The sequence below is a fragment of the Sus scrofa genome, chromosome 15 (assembly GCF_054392235.1).
Source record: "Sus scrofa isolate SSC_HxYL_T2T_F1_AM1 chromosome 15, Sscrofa_HxYL_maternal_Yorkshire_Landrace_v2.0, whole genome shotgun sequence".
NCBI lineage: Eukaryota > Metazoa > Chordata > Mammalia > Artiodactyla > Suidae > Sus > Sus scrofa.
Window position 1 is genome coordinate 76382427 of NC_139397.1, and position 15643 is coordinate 76398069.

A 15643-nucleotide genomic window follows, 5' to 3' on the forward strand; every position below is an offset into this window, starting at 1 on the left:
CTTGTCTTGAAAAGCAATTTTAGGCCTCAACTCAACCATCAAAAACTCAAAAGATTTACCTAACTTTAGTGATCAATTCAGTTATCTAAATTTTTTTGTTATTATAGCTTCATTGATATCTACTTCTTAATACTTGTCACAGCTGTCATTTTACATTTTGTCAAATTATTTGATGATTGGCTCTCCTACTGGATTGTGAGCAGCAGGCATGTTGTTCTTTTATTTTCTTTCTTTTGGAGGTAATAAGATGATGGTTTCACCATTCTACAACCAGTGCCTAGTAGAGCATAGTACATGGCAAATAGAAGGCAAATTAAATGTATTTGTTACCTCATTGACTGAATAAGGCAATAAGAACTGAAAACCATTACTGATTTTAATGATCTAGGTAGTTGTCAGGCTGAAAAATGAAGAGGACCAGGTCAATATGGGCTTATGCAGTTAATTTTAGCATCTCCTCTCAAAACATCAGGAAAAAATACCAGTAAAACATAAAGCACATAAGTGATATTTTCAAAGGATTATCTGTGCTAAATAAAGCCAATAACCAAAATGTTAAACACCTCTGTATACCAAAAATGGGGAAAAAAAAAACCCAAAAAACTATAATCAGTGAGTTGGGCAGATGCTTCACTGAAAGCTGAAGAAAAGATGGATGTGGGTGGGATAGTGAAGATCAAAAGCAACATACAGTTGACAAGTTTCAAAGCTAAGGGGGAAAGTATGAAAATAGGGGAATAATGGCCTCTGTTAAAAAAAGATTACAATCATCATATGAGATCAGTAGCCTAAGCATAGATATTTTTAAATCTTCCCAGGTAATTCTATTGTATAATCAAGGTTGAGAACCATTGGCTAGGAAAAGTTTTTTCATATACAGGCATACCTTATTTTATTGTGCTCTGCAGATAGTGCTTCTTTTATAAATTGAAGGTTTGTGACAATCTTCCACCAAGAAGTCCTCTGGCACCACTTTTCCAACAGCATTTGCTCACTTCATGTCTCTGTGTCGTATTATCTCAAACTTTTTCATAATTGCTATTATATTTATTATGGTGATAAGTGATTTTTTTATATTACTACTGCAAAAAGATTATGACTTGCTGACGGCTCAGATAATAGTTAGCCTTTTTAGCAGTATTTTTTTTTATTTTTTTGGTTGCACCTGCAGCATATGGAAGTTCCTGGGCAAGGGATTGAATCTGAGCTGTAAACTATGCCATAGCTGCAGCAACCCTGGATCCTTAACCTACTGCACCAGGCCAGGGACTGAACTGGTGCCTCCACAGAAAAAAGCTGGATCATAGCGGGAATGCCTCAGCAGTGTTTTAAAATTAAGGTCTCCACATTATTTTTTTAGACATAACACTTCTGCACACTTAAAATACTAGTATAGTATAAACTTTCTTTTTTTTTTTTTTCTTTTTTTTTCTTTTTTTTTTTTTTTTTGGCCACACTCAAGGCATGTGGAAGTTCCTGGGCCAGGGATCAAATGTGTCACCACAGCAGCGACAGCGACACGGACTGCTGCAGTGACAACACCAAATCCTTAACCCACTGCATCACAAGAACTCCTAAACATAATTTTTGGGAGTTCCTTTTGGAAAACCAAAAAAACTGTATAACTTGCTTTATTGCAGTGGTTTGAAACTGAACCCGCAATATCTTTGAGGTTTGTTCTTTGAGGTTTGCCTGTACTTAACAAATTATATGCAATCTCTGTAAACACCTACTACAAATAGAAAAAAAAAAGTGTATTCTATGTTCTAAATTCAGAGAATGGGAAATATGCATGGTCATAAAGTTAAATCGTGTAAAAATGTATCCAGTTAACTAGTAATAAAAGAAATGAAAATTAAACCATTGGTAAAAATTATTCCATATCTAGATATTCATAAGTAGGAAAAAAGGAATCTTAAATGTTAGAGAGGATGTGGAGAAATAGAAAGATGATAAATTACTAAAATTAATGTGATAATAAAACTACTGAGGAATGTTTTCATTTAGGACTTTTTGGCATGAATGTTTCATTGATAATACTGTGTATTTTATAATGGATTATAGCAGAAAACACTTGATTTTAGGTGGCACAACTATTAGTGGTTTGGGGTTTGATCACTTGGCTATGATAATGACAGCCAGATAGTTTCTTTGGAAAGGCTTTTCTGGTGCATTTAGAAAGTAACCTAAGAGGTAATGTGCAAATATTTGCATCCCATCAGACTTTCATCTCATGGTTTATTACTTGTTAATGATACTATATAATGATTAAGATATAATTATATATTATTAATATTATTAATATATATCAATGTAATGATATTAATGAATCAATTATTTCATTGGAGGTTACAAAATTGTGATTTTCTAATTCTGTCATTTTTCTTTATTAGCTGGCATTATTACCTAATGATAAGATTTTTATCATTCACTGAGGTGAACTCTAATGCCTTATAAAAATGGAGGGGAAATGGATAAATTTTTATCTTTAATTTCCAATTTTGGTGTAGTGTGGGCAGACTACTCTTTTGAGAAGCTTCATGGTTTATAGAAAAGTAAAGTAAGAGAAGGATATAACTACTTTTTAAAATGTAAGTATAACTTTTAAAAGAGTACTTTCACATTCTATGAATATGTCCCAAGTGTTTAATTAACTTACAAAGTAAAAACCTTATGTCTTACATACCAAATGTGCTTTGCTAATCAATTAGCTATGTTAGACTGTAAGACTAAAATTACAACTCCAGTTATGAATATCATAATTTTTCCATTTGCATTGCTCAAATAAATAGGATATAGAACTAAATTTAATTATAGTGTCCAGCAAAATCTCTTTAGGTATGTCGATTATTGCAAGACCTGCTTCTTTTTTTTTTCCTCCAGATGTTCCCATGGCAGGATTGAACCTGATCTATAGCTCAAACCTGTTTTACAGCTGTAACCCTAGCTATAGCAGTGACGATGCTAAATTCTTAACCCACTGAGCCACCAGGGAAATCCATTTCAGGAGCTTCTTTTACTAAGCAATTTCAGGATCAAGGATAGATTCTTGTAAGTTCACCTCTAATTTTCTTTTTCAAAAAATATTATAGTTGGAGTTCCCGTCATGGCTCAGTGGTTAACAAATCCGACGAGGAACCATAAGGTTGCAGGTTCAGTCCCCGGCCTCGCTCAGTGGGTTAAGGATCCGGCGTTGCCATGAGCTATGGTGTAGGTTGCAGACGCAGCTCAGATCCCGTATTGCTGTGGCTCTGGCGTAGGCCAGCAGCTACAGCTCCGACTGGACCCCTAGCCTGGGAACCTCCATATGCTGTGGGAGTGGCCCTAGAAAAGGCAAAAAGACAAAAAAAAAAAAAAAAAAAAAGAAAGAAAGAAAATTATAGTATGAGTTGTTTCTGAAAACTTGGCCTTCACTAGAAATTTTCTAACAGCAAATATAAATGAATGTATATGTTATTGCTTTTACTTTTATTGCATTAACCCAGAATTGGTAAGTTTACAATGTTTATGATTCTGACTTTTTATTTTAGTCACTGCCTTCAAAATGTTTGTCACATTTTAACTTGTCCTCCCACCCCACTCCCAAATATGGTTTTTGGAGTTCCCGTTGTGGCTTAGCAGTAATGAACCTGACTAGTATCCATGAGGATGCAGGCTCGATCCCTGGCCTTGCTCAGTGGGTTAAGGGTCTGCCATTGCCTTGACTGTAGTGTAGGTCACAAACTCGGCTGGGATCCCATGTTTCTGTGGCGATGGTGTAGGCTGGCAGCTGCAGTTCCAATTTGACCACTATCCTGGGAACTTCTGCAGGTATCCTGCTGCAGGTACGGTCTTAAAAAGGCAAAAAAAGGAAAAAAAAAAGTGGTTTTCCACTATTCAGAGCATGTGTGTGAGAAATGGTCTGTTATAAGTAATTAGTTATCCTATTTACCTTTCAGCAACTGATGTTTTATCCATCTTTTCTGGGAACTAATTGAGTTCATTACAATTTAAGCAAGAGTCTTTAAAAAAATTCTAAAAAAGTAGCATTGATTTGTAAAAACAAAAAGAAAATTAGCCTTACTCTGTTAAACATTAGCATAGAGAAAATTTCTTAATAATGCTGCATTAAAATTTTAATTTACATGATCAAAATATGGCAGCATTCCATGCACAATTCATTTACATTTTTCTCTCTTAAACACATCATGGGTATTAAAATAAAATTGATATGATTATAGTCTACCTTATTTGCAGTCAAATTTCAAAAATTAAAAAACACTTTAAATTTTGAAAAATTAAATTTTTTTTTTCAATTTTGAAAGATTAAATATTTTTTTTTAGGGCCACACCCACAACATATGGAAGTTCCCAGGCTAGGAGTCCAATTGGAGCTGCAGCTGCCAGCCTACACCTCAGCCACAGTTACATCAGATCAAGCCACATCTGCAGCCTACACCATAGCTCATGACAACAGCAGATCCTTAACCCACTTAGCAAGGCCAGGGATCAAACCCTTGTCCTCATGGATACTAGTTGGGTTCTGGTCCATTGCCACTGAACCATGAAGGGAACTCCCTAAAAATTAAATCTTAAAAGAAATCACAGATCTTTTACCAGTTAAGGAAGACCCAGGTACAATGGTATATATTTGAATATTTTCCGGTTTTTTTTCTATTGTATAAAATTTTGTATGCAGGTTATTTCTATAACGAATTTAATTTGTTTAATCCATTTTTCCTGTATTTGAAAATAACTGATATTCTGAACTAGTTATAATTTTGCCATAGAAGAAATCAGGATAAAACAATCATAAATTTAATATTACTGCCATATAGTAAATAAAAACAAAACAATCATAAGCTTAATTACAAATATACATTAATAAATTAAATTTTATAGAAATCATTACCAATTTCTCAAAAAATTTTCCAAATAATATTTGCAAAGTGGAAGTTTATTTTAGTTTGCTATTTATTTTCAACTTTGTTTCAAATACTCATCTTTCAGTTCATATAACACAAAGACCCATATGAGGTCTGAATACATAAATGAAATTGGGAGTTGCTGAATTTTTCACCCTTCCTCATGATGTGAGAGAAGTCTGAATTTTTCTCACAAAGAAATGTGATTGAGAGATAAAGTACCACTTCAAATTCAAAACTCTGGGCTCCAAGAAAGACATAAAGTTAAAATTTTACATTAAGGAGAAGATGGAAAGTGCTGGAATATATGTAACATGGGTGCTATGTAATATATAGCATATAACATATAATATATTAATATTACATATCAAAAATGTGTTATTTCACGTCCTCAATGGAATAGAAAGAGCTATGGATGTGAAAGATATGGGAGCCAGAAAAACTTGGTATCAAATCCTGCCATATTCTTCACTTGGGTACATTTCTTAACTTTTATCAGTTTCACTTTGTTTTTCCTACAGTGGGGGCAAGAAAATCCCTAATTTACAGAGCTTCTTAGGATGGTCTGAGATAATACATGCAAATAAGAAATAGCTGACATCTTTGTGCTAGAATAACAGCACGTGCTTCCCATATATCAAATCTTTAAAATTCTTTCAGGCAGATTGTACTATCATCCCAAATTTACAAAGCTTGGGGGGAAGAAAAAGACTTTGAGGTTCTGCAAGATTAAACACATGGTCTCAAGTCACCCAGCCTATGTAAACAAGGATCCAAATCCAACTAACCTTGGCTTACCACCCACTTCCTTCTAACACAGACCAGCTCCCACAAAGCATAAAGTAGGTACTCAAGAAATGCTGACTCCCTTCCTCACACTTTCCAAACATTAAATATCCTGAGGAAGTAAATTAACTTAGACTTTAGCCAGACATGTCACATTTGGTATGAAACAGGCACAAGCAAACAGTGAGTAATATAAAACTTCACCAGAGTTCTCTTATGATGCAGAGGGTAAAGGATCTGGTGTTGTCAGTGCAGCAGCTTGGGTTGCTGCTTTTGCACGGGTTTGATTCCTAGTCTGGGAAATTCTCCATGCCATGGGCACGGCCAAAAAAATATAAAATATAAAATAAAATAAAACTTCACCATCAGTGCTAAAAAATAGGAACACAATTGTGGAAAACTGACACTATAAGAGCAATTTTTACCTTCACCTCTATGCTTTATGATACAACTGGGACAAAAGTATTGGGCAATAAAGTTCTCTGCCCAGTGTTATTACCCGCAGCACAGTCTATGATCATTTTCTGTCTGTAGTTTATCATTTGAGTTGAATTTACTGCTAAAGAAAAAGACATATTGTCGAGCCAGGCATGTAAGTCCTCTATTGGTCTTGCCAACAGACATGGTAATATGGGTTGGGATTCCCACTTGATTTCAGCAGCTGCTAAAAGTATTCTCTGTCACAGAAGTGAGTTAAACTTCCTAACTAGTTAACTTTTCTGAGAAACATGCACCTGGTTGTTTTGGCAAGTCTTGTTTCTAATCCTTCATTTTCTTTATTTCTTTTTGTCTTTTTTTTTTTTTTTTTAAGGGTCGAACCCAAGGCACATGGAGGTTCCCAGGCTAAGGGTCAAATCAGAGATGTAGCTGCTGGCCACAACAATGCCAGATCCCAGCCACATCTGCGACCTGCACCACAGCTCAGGGCAATACCAGATTCTTAACCCACTGAGCGAGGCCAAGAATCGAGCCTGCATCCTCATGGATCCTAGATGGGTTCGTTACCACTTAACCATGATAGGAACTCCTTATCCTTTATTTTCTTATGCTCACATGTTCTTCTCATCTCAGAGTCTTTTAGGCTGTCACTGAGTGGGTGTAAGAGATTCGAGAATACAGAACCTGTGTCTCGCTTCTCAGTGTTCTATTTGGACACTCAGTTTACTCATTCTTAACATGCACATGTCCTGAGGCTATGGTTTCTTTCAACCAGCATTAGAAGCTCTCTGCTCCCTTTAAAATCTACACTTGAGAGAATGTGTTTGAGAGTTGTTAGCAAGGATTGATAAGTTATTAATAAGGATAATATTGTATTCCACAATTCTGTAATGCTTTGCATTACAAATGTAAATTTTTTCACATGATTTTTATGTTCCTAAGAATACTGTAAGTTAGAAGGGTAAGTAATATTGTACAAATTCACAGAGAAATTTAGTGAAGATATCCAGCTGGTAATTACGAGTCAATACAGGAGTTCCCATCATGGCTCAGCTGTTAATGAACCCAACTCACATCTATGAGGATGCAGGTTTGATCGTTGGCCTTGCTCAGTGGGTTAAGGATCCGGCAGTGCCATGAGCTGTGGTGAAGCTCACAGACATGACTCGGATCCTGTGTTGCTATGGCTCTGACATAGACTGGCAGCTACAGCTCCAATTGGACCCCTAGCCTGGGAACCTCCATAAAAGGTGCAGCCCAAAAAAAAGCCAAAAAAAAAAAAAAGAAAAGAAAAAAAAAGAATCAATACTCATACCTGACTCCAGATTTCTAATCCACTCCTTTTTTTTCAGCATATAACAAAAGAAATAAATTATCCTAGTTTCATGTCATTTATTTCTCAGCTGCTTTAAATAATGTTTGAAGAACTAACTTGTTAAATAATTTCTTGGCAGTTTCCTTTGTTTTTTAAGATTTTATATCTTTTAATTTTACATTTTAAAGCAAAATAAAAGCACTGGTACTGTATGAATGAAATGCCTGTCATCCTACTCCTAGGCTGAGCAAAAGTTTCTATAAAAAGAAACCTCAAATTGTAATGCTATTGATTCTGGAAGTTCCAGCAAATATGTTAAGCTTGGCATGAAACTAAAGTCAGCAGGACAATTAAAAACTGGCTAGAAATATCTGGTTTAAACTCTGACATGTGATGAAGTTAGAAGTCATCAGTTCCTTCCTTACAAGAAAAAGCTGAACAAATTGACAGTCAGTAATGTTTCTTGGACCCATTAGGGAACTGTGATTTCAGGGAAAACTGCCATCCTGAAATCTGAAGAGACAAGCAAATCCATGGATTTACAACTGAGATTTGCTTACCTGGAGCAGAAGTTTCTGGAGCTGTGTATCAACCATGTCTTTTATTTTCTGTATTCTGATGTTTTGACATCTGGGGCTTTGCTGACCCTGGAGGGACTGCCTCTCTCAAGATTAGCCAATTCCTAGAGAGAGTGAGCCTCTTGACAACAACTGTGCTTTCCAAATGCAAACCAACCAATTCAGAGCCCCCCCCTCCCCACGCACTTCATTTATTAGGATCTTACATCTATTAAAGTAATTAAAATTAATATAGGGTTGGTTTTTAAGCAACATGGTGTTAGGGGTGAACCCCCCATGAAGTAAAAAATTCTGCATATAACTTTACAGTCATCCTATATCCATGGTTCCACATCTTCAGATTCAACAAACTATGGATCACATGGTACTGTGGTATGTGCTTACTGAAAAAATTTCCTGTATAAGTGAATCTGCACAGTTCAAACCTGTATTGTTCAAGGGTCAACTGGATTCTGCCCCCACCTCCAGAAAAAAGCAAGAGGCCCAGATTTTTTATCTTACATTTAAGGAATAAGTGACATCAATTCTTTATAATCTCTTCCAGAAAATAGAAGCAGAGGAAACCTGTTCTAACTCATTTATGAGGCCAGCATTACCCTAATACCAAAACTAGATAAAGGCATTACTAGAAAACTACAGATCGATATCTCTCATGAATATTGATGCAAAAGCCTTCAAAATACTAACAAATCAAATCCAATAATATCATAAGAAAAAATATACACCATATACCACTACCAAGATTTTTTATCAGTTATGCAAGGCTGATTAAATATTTGAAAATAATCAGTCAATGTAAGCTATTATACCAACAGGTTAAAAAGAAAATAATATGATCATATGAAGCAGAAAAATATAAAATCCTATAAACATTTATGATTTTTTTAAAAAATCCATACCAAACTAGGAATAGAGGGGAATTTGCTCAAGTTGACAAAGAACACTTAGAACAATTCCTAGTCATTTGGATGGTATATTTTCTTGATATGACATAAATGACCCTTTTGTGTTTTTCCTGTCAAGACTTTTGACCTAAGACTAATCATGAGTAAAACATCAGAAAAATCTCAATCAAGGGACATTTTACAAACATCTGATCAATATTTCTCAAAATTGTCAAGGTCATCAAAAACACAGAAAGTGTGAAATTCTCATAGCTCTAACATGAACATGATGACTAAATGTCATGTGGTCTCCTGGAAAGGATTTTGGAACTGAAAAGGATAGTAGGTAAACATTAAGGAAATCTGAATGAAATGTAGGCTTTAGTTAATATTATATATTGATTTTGGTTATTTAATTTAACAATGTATATGCTAAGATAAGATGTTGGGGTAGGGGAATTAAGTGTAGGCTTATGGGAACTCTGAATTATCCTTATAATTTTTCCATGATTCAAAAGCTACTCTAAAAATAAATTTCATTTGAAAAAAGGTACCAAGGAGTTCCCATGTGGCTCAGTGGATTAAGTATTTAGTATGGTCACTGTAGTGGGTCACATTGCTGCTACGGCACAGTCTTCAATCCCTAGCCCAGGAATTTCATCTGGACCCTGGTACGGCCAAAAAAAAACTTTTTTTAAAGATATCAAAAGTATCCAAGTCAATCTCAATATTTTCCAAATGTTTATGTTTACAAGTCTTTGTTGTAGACAATGCCTTAGCTTTCTATTAAATTGTGTGTAACTTTGCTCGATATTCAGAGGTTCTACCTTTATTGTTCTGTGTACCCTTTTTTGTTATTTGGGTAAAGAGGACTGAACAATTTGGAAAACTCTTAGTACTTGTTTCCTTTTGAAAGCATGTCTTATCAGAATAATTTCTCCATGATATAATTCCCCATCCCTTTTCAAAGAGCAAAGAACTTTTTTTTTAGTAGTGATGAAGCAACTTTTCAAAAATATTGAAATCAAATGTTTCTTCTCACCTTATCCATATTCTGCTTTGCCTATTCTAGCCTTTTACAGCCATAGGCACTGAAGTTGTAAAGTGCCAGATCCAGTCCTGCCTCTTTCTGAACCAACCATTATTTATTAGTCTTTTGGTCCAGACAAGGTGAAGTGCAGGTTATCCATTCTTGAATATAACTAGACAGTGAGTCAGGGCCTGTAGATCTGATTCCCACATGACATGACCGTCTTCCTCCTCTTTCCAAACTGGCCCAGGTAACTCAAGTGCCATAATGTCTTCAGGCTTAGCCTACAACGGAAGTTATTATACTAATATAGTGCAGAATCCTCTGTCACAACTAATAGTCCAGTCCTAGTCTTCAATGAGAAGTATTCAACATTTTAAAATAGTTATCAAGTTACCCAGAAATGTCCTGATGAACATACACATTTTCTCTAGAGGAAATACAGACACTTCTGGATCCTCCATTACCTTGACGGCCCTTTCAGAAAGATATCTTCCATGTGGATGTGGCTTCCAAAGCCATACTTGGGGTAATTGGGTCCCAGTGCTGAACCCAATTATCACCACCTTACTGTCAAGTGCTTGTGAAAATACTACACGACTAGCATATAGAGTGGTTTGTGGAGTACAGGACATAGAAGTACCTAAGAGTGCTTTTGCTTTTTAAATTCTAAAAATTTTATGAAACAATTAGAATATACAAAGCATGTGATAAATCCTCACTGAATATCTATCCAGGAAGAGTCCTGGGAATTAAAAAGAACCAGAGGTCACTTAATATAAGTAGAGAAGACTTTTAGGGAGAAGGTGGCTGAAAGCTGGACCTTGAAGGACAGGACAAATATTTTCAATAGGGAAGATGTCATGCTGAAGTCAGTATCAGGAGCTCACTTTCTGATTGATAAATAGCTTCAAATACAAGAATTTTGAGAAAAAGGAGATGATTCTACACACAGAAATTCTAATATAAGCCCCTTATATCAGAACTTACAGAACTTTAAGAAGATCCAGGGACAATCATCTTGTCCATTCCTTAGCCCTCAAAAGACTCACTCCTCTTATAGCAGAAATGTGATTTGAATAACCAACATGACAGGAAAGGGTTCTAAAGATCATTTATGGTCTAAGATAATAATTCTTGAGTCCTTAAAACTCTAGAGTTACATACCCTAGGTCTAAGCTCTCATAAAAGGCTGTGAAAAATGAGAAACTTTAATCATCACAACAAAAGTTTCCTGGAATTCTGATATGACTTTCTACAATATTCACTTAGACCACTAACTTTGTGGTGGTCAAGGTTAGACAAGGTTCTCTAGAGAAATAGAAACAATAGAGGTGTATGTGTGTGTGTGTGTGTGTGTGTAAAAAGGAGTTGGTTCCCTTAAGAGTATGGAGCCTGAGACATCCCAAGATTCCCAATGGCAAGCTGGAGACCCAGGACAGCTAATGGGGTATTTCCAATTGGAGTCCAAAGGCCTGAGAATCAGGAGAACCATTTACATAATGCCACCGAGAGTCTGAGGGCAGTAAAAAAAAACAATGTCCCAGCTTGAAGAGAGTTAAGTAGAGAACAAATTCTCCCTTACTCAACCTTTTGTTTTATTCATGCTTTCAAGGGACTGGATGAAGCCTACCCACCTTGAGGAGGGCAATCTGTTTTACTCAGCCTACCTATTTAAATGTTAATCTCATCCAGAAACACTCTCATAGACATACACAGAATAACACTTACTCAAATATCTCTCTGGCTCCTGGCTCCTGGTTCCCGGCTCCCAGCTCAACCAAATTGATACATAAAATTAATCATCACACTAATTTTTACTGAGACTCTAATACATTCCTGCCATTTAACCTGGGCTTTACTCTTATTATATTCGGCTTAATCAAAGAGGTCCAGTCCAGTTATCATCTCTACTTTTCCAATGTGGAATCAGAGGTACAAGGACCATTAAATATCATTTCCAAATCTCAGACGTCTAAGTGGTGGAACAACATCTATCTGGCCAAAAGCTGGCTAAACTGCAATGTCACACTGACATTATCTCTCCGTATTTTGAGTTCAACTGAGCCAGCCAAGAATACTCATCCAGCTTTGGTAGCAATTGTTGCTCTAATGCAAGTGAACTTAAATCACAACTTTGCTTATAAATTGTATATAGTAAGCTTAGCTATGGACCTTATTTTTATAAGATGACTTCAAAGAAGGAAAATTATAAGGTTTTTGGGGAGTGGTTTAGAAAATCTAACTGCCGAAACATGGGGCATATGAAAAGAAATAATAGTAAATAATAGCTAAAACACAATGACACCTATAAGAGTTGAAAAGCACTTCTCCTTAGAGTTTGCCTGATTCAACCCTTGGTTTCGTGAAGATTAAATTGAGGTCTAAGGAAGCTGGTTTTGTGATTCACCCATAGATTGTTAGATCTAATAAGTCAAGTTAACTTATGGAAAATCTTGAATAATAGCAACTAAATTTGTACTCCATGTTCTGGTAATACCAAATAACTAATAACTTTTCCCCACTCACCTTTCCATACTGCTGCGTATCTCCAATAAGTGGTGTGCTGAAACCTTCTGCTTGCAAGAGTCAATTATGCACATCCCTACCCCAGAGTATGTTGTTAAACATCTAGCAGTTCAGTGTTGTCTTTTTGCCTTTGTTCTACACACCACTTTTTCCCCATGACTTTCCCTGTCATTTTCACCCGGCTTTTTTTTTTTTTTTTTGTCTTTTGTCCTTTTAGGGCTGCACCTGCACATATGGAGGCTCCCAGGCCAGGGGTCTAATCGGAGCTATAACTGCCGGCCTACACCACAGCCACAGCAATGCCAGATCTGAGCGGCATCTGTGACCTACACCACAGCTCACAGCAACACTGGATCCTTAACCCACTGAGCAAGGCCAGGGATCAAACCCGCAACCTCATGGTTCCTAGTTGGATTTATTTCTGCTGCGCCATGATGGGAACTCCATCACCTGGCTTCTTTTTAAAGATGCTTATCCATCCCTTAATACACAGCTAATGTATAACCAATAAAGCAATTATTTTAAAGCCCTTTCTCAATGCTTTTATATTAACTCATTCATTGCCCTTTTTATTGTTTTAAAATTGTTTAGTTATTCTGAGCTTTTCAAGATAGACCCTGTGTTTTTTGTCTTCCTATTCTGAGGCCCTCATCACATGCTCAGTAAATGAACCTTAAGTAGAGCATCTACTGAAAGTTTTTTAGCACTGGGTGAATGAGATCAAAACACTACTTGAACGAGTTCCCGCTGTGACGCAGCAGAAACAAATCCAGCTACTATTCACGAGGAGGCAGATTCCATTCCTGGCCTCCCTCAGTGGGTTAAGGATCTGGCATTGCCCTGAGCTGTGGTGTAGGTCACAGATAAGGCTTGGATCCTGTATTGTTGTGGCTGTGGCATAGGCTGGCAGCTGTAGCCTAGTCTGGGACTAGTCTTCGACCCCTAGTCTGGGAACTTCCATATGCTGAAGGTGCAGCCCTAAACAAACAAACAGACAAAAACACTATTTAGAAAAGAGGATTTTGGCCGTGCTGAGTGGTGAGATGTAAATTGGAATGAGGAAGACTACAAATCACCAGAATGATTGGAAGGTTAAGTGCCAGAATCAGAAAGACTATAGAAGAAATGCTCTCCAAGGCTCCATGAAGAAAGAATCAACAGAATGTGCTAATAATCAGATGTGACAGAAATCATTGCTGGGCCAGCAATACTGGCATCTCTTAGAGGCTTGTTAGAAATGTAGACTCTCAGGCCCACAGGAGACCTAGTGAATCAAAATCTGCATTTGAACAAATTCCCCAGGTGATTTGTATGCATGTTCAAGTTTGAAAAGCACTGGTCAAAGAGGAAGAAAGAATAAAAGATGACAGGCTCCATTCCTTTGTTTCCTAGTCAAAGGATGTCTCAGTATTTTCTTCTTTTACAGGTTTCTTTAGAGATGCCTATGAAGTGACACTAGGCCAGGGACAGATGAAATATATTGGTTGTCTCAAAGAACCAGGGAAACAACTGAGAATTTTTTGTGGATAATAAAGTTCTTTTGGGGCTTCCCTGGTGGCCTCAGAGGAGCAAGGATTCAGCATTGTCACTGCTATGGTGCAGGTTCAATTTCTGGCCTGGAAAGGGAATTTCTGCATGCCATGGGGTGCAGCCAAAAAATAAATGAATAAAACTCTTTTATCTATAGAAATTATGCATAACTTTAGAAAACTCATGATAAAATGTGAAGCAATGTGGTTTGTTTTCTATCTCATTTGTGTGGCAAATACTTCTTAGCTATGTGTAGATACCTCTAGGTCCATAAGCAGCCTTAATCCTCAGGTAGCTCAGTGAGGCCCTCCACTCAAGTTTGTCTTCTCCATAGGGACTTAACAAATCTTTTTATCTACTATTTCAAACAGTCTTTTTCTTCAAGGTCATTTCTGAAGCTAAATTCTAATCAGTTAATGCAGTAGATTACTTGTAGTGTCATAATAGGTTAATAGCAAGATTATATAATGCACGTAATGCTTACAATATAGCAGCACTATTCACAATAGCCAAAACATGGAAACAACCTAAATGTCCATCGACAGATGAATGGATTAAGATGTGGTACATATACACAATGGAATACTACTCAGTCATAAAAAGACAAACTAATGACATTTGCAGCAACATGGATGGATCTAAAAACTCTCATACTAAGTGAAGTAAGTCAGAAAGAGAAAGAAAAATACCATATGATATCACTCATTTGTGGAATCTAAAATATGGAACAGATGAATAAATAAATTAATTAATTAATTAAAAAAAAAAAGCAGAAACAGATCATGGCCAAGGAGAGCAGACTTGAGGTTCCCAAGGGGGAAAGGGGAAGGAGTGGGATGGGTGTGCATTTTGGGGGTTTTTTGGATGCAAACTGCTATATTTGGAATGGATGGGCAATGGGATCCTACTGAACAGCACAGGGAAATGTGTGTGATTGGGTCACTTAGTTGTACACCAGAACTTGACTGTAAATCAACTACACTTTAATAATAATAATAAAAAATATGCAGGCACAGTTCTAAGCACTTTACCTATATCAACTCACTAAATCTTCATAACAATACTATCATATAAGAAGCATTAATGTAGCCTTCTTCATTTTATAGCTATCACACTTAGAGAATGACTTCATTATATAACAAAAATAACTAGACCCATATGAATATGAATTGAGAATCCTTAAATGGTTTGAAAATAACATTTTTGAATTAAGCAAAAACTTTTAAGGAATATTTCATACCAGACACACACTTATCATCTTTCTTTTCAACTAACCATTTTCCAGTAATTCTGATCATAAATTTTTCTATTATCTCAGAAAAAAATAATTTTCTAGATATCTCATTTATAAAAGATGTTAAATTTTGGTCCTGAAATGATAAGGGATATAAACAAATTTTAGAATTTCTGTAGAAGTATTAGGATACCTATGAAACCGAGTTCCCCTAAAACCAATTTCCCCTGCCAAGTTTATGACTGACCTCTTTATTCAAAGCTTTATTCCTTTGTGTTGTTCCCATTCTTGTTCCCCCCTAACCTGTGCCAAATAAACAATAATCAACCAGCGTCAGATATCTACAATTGCTGTTGCCTATACCATGGTTAACATACAAACTCAAGTTGTTTCTCCAAGGCAAGATGCTAGGGCC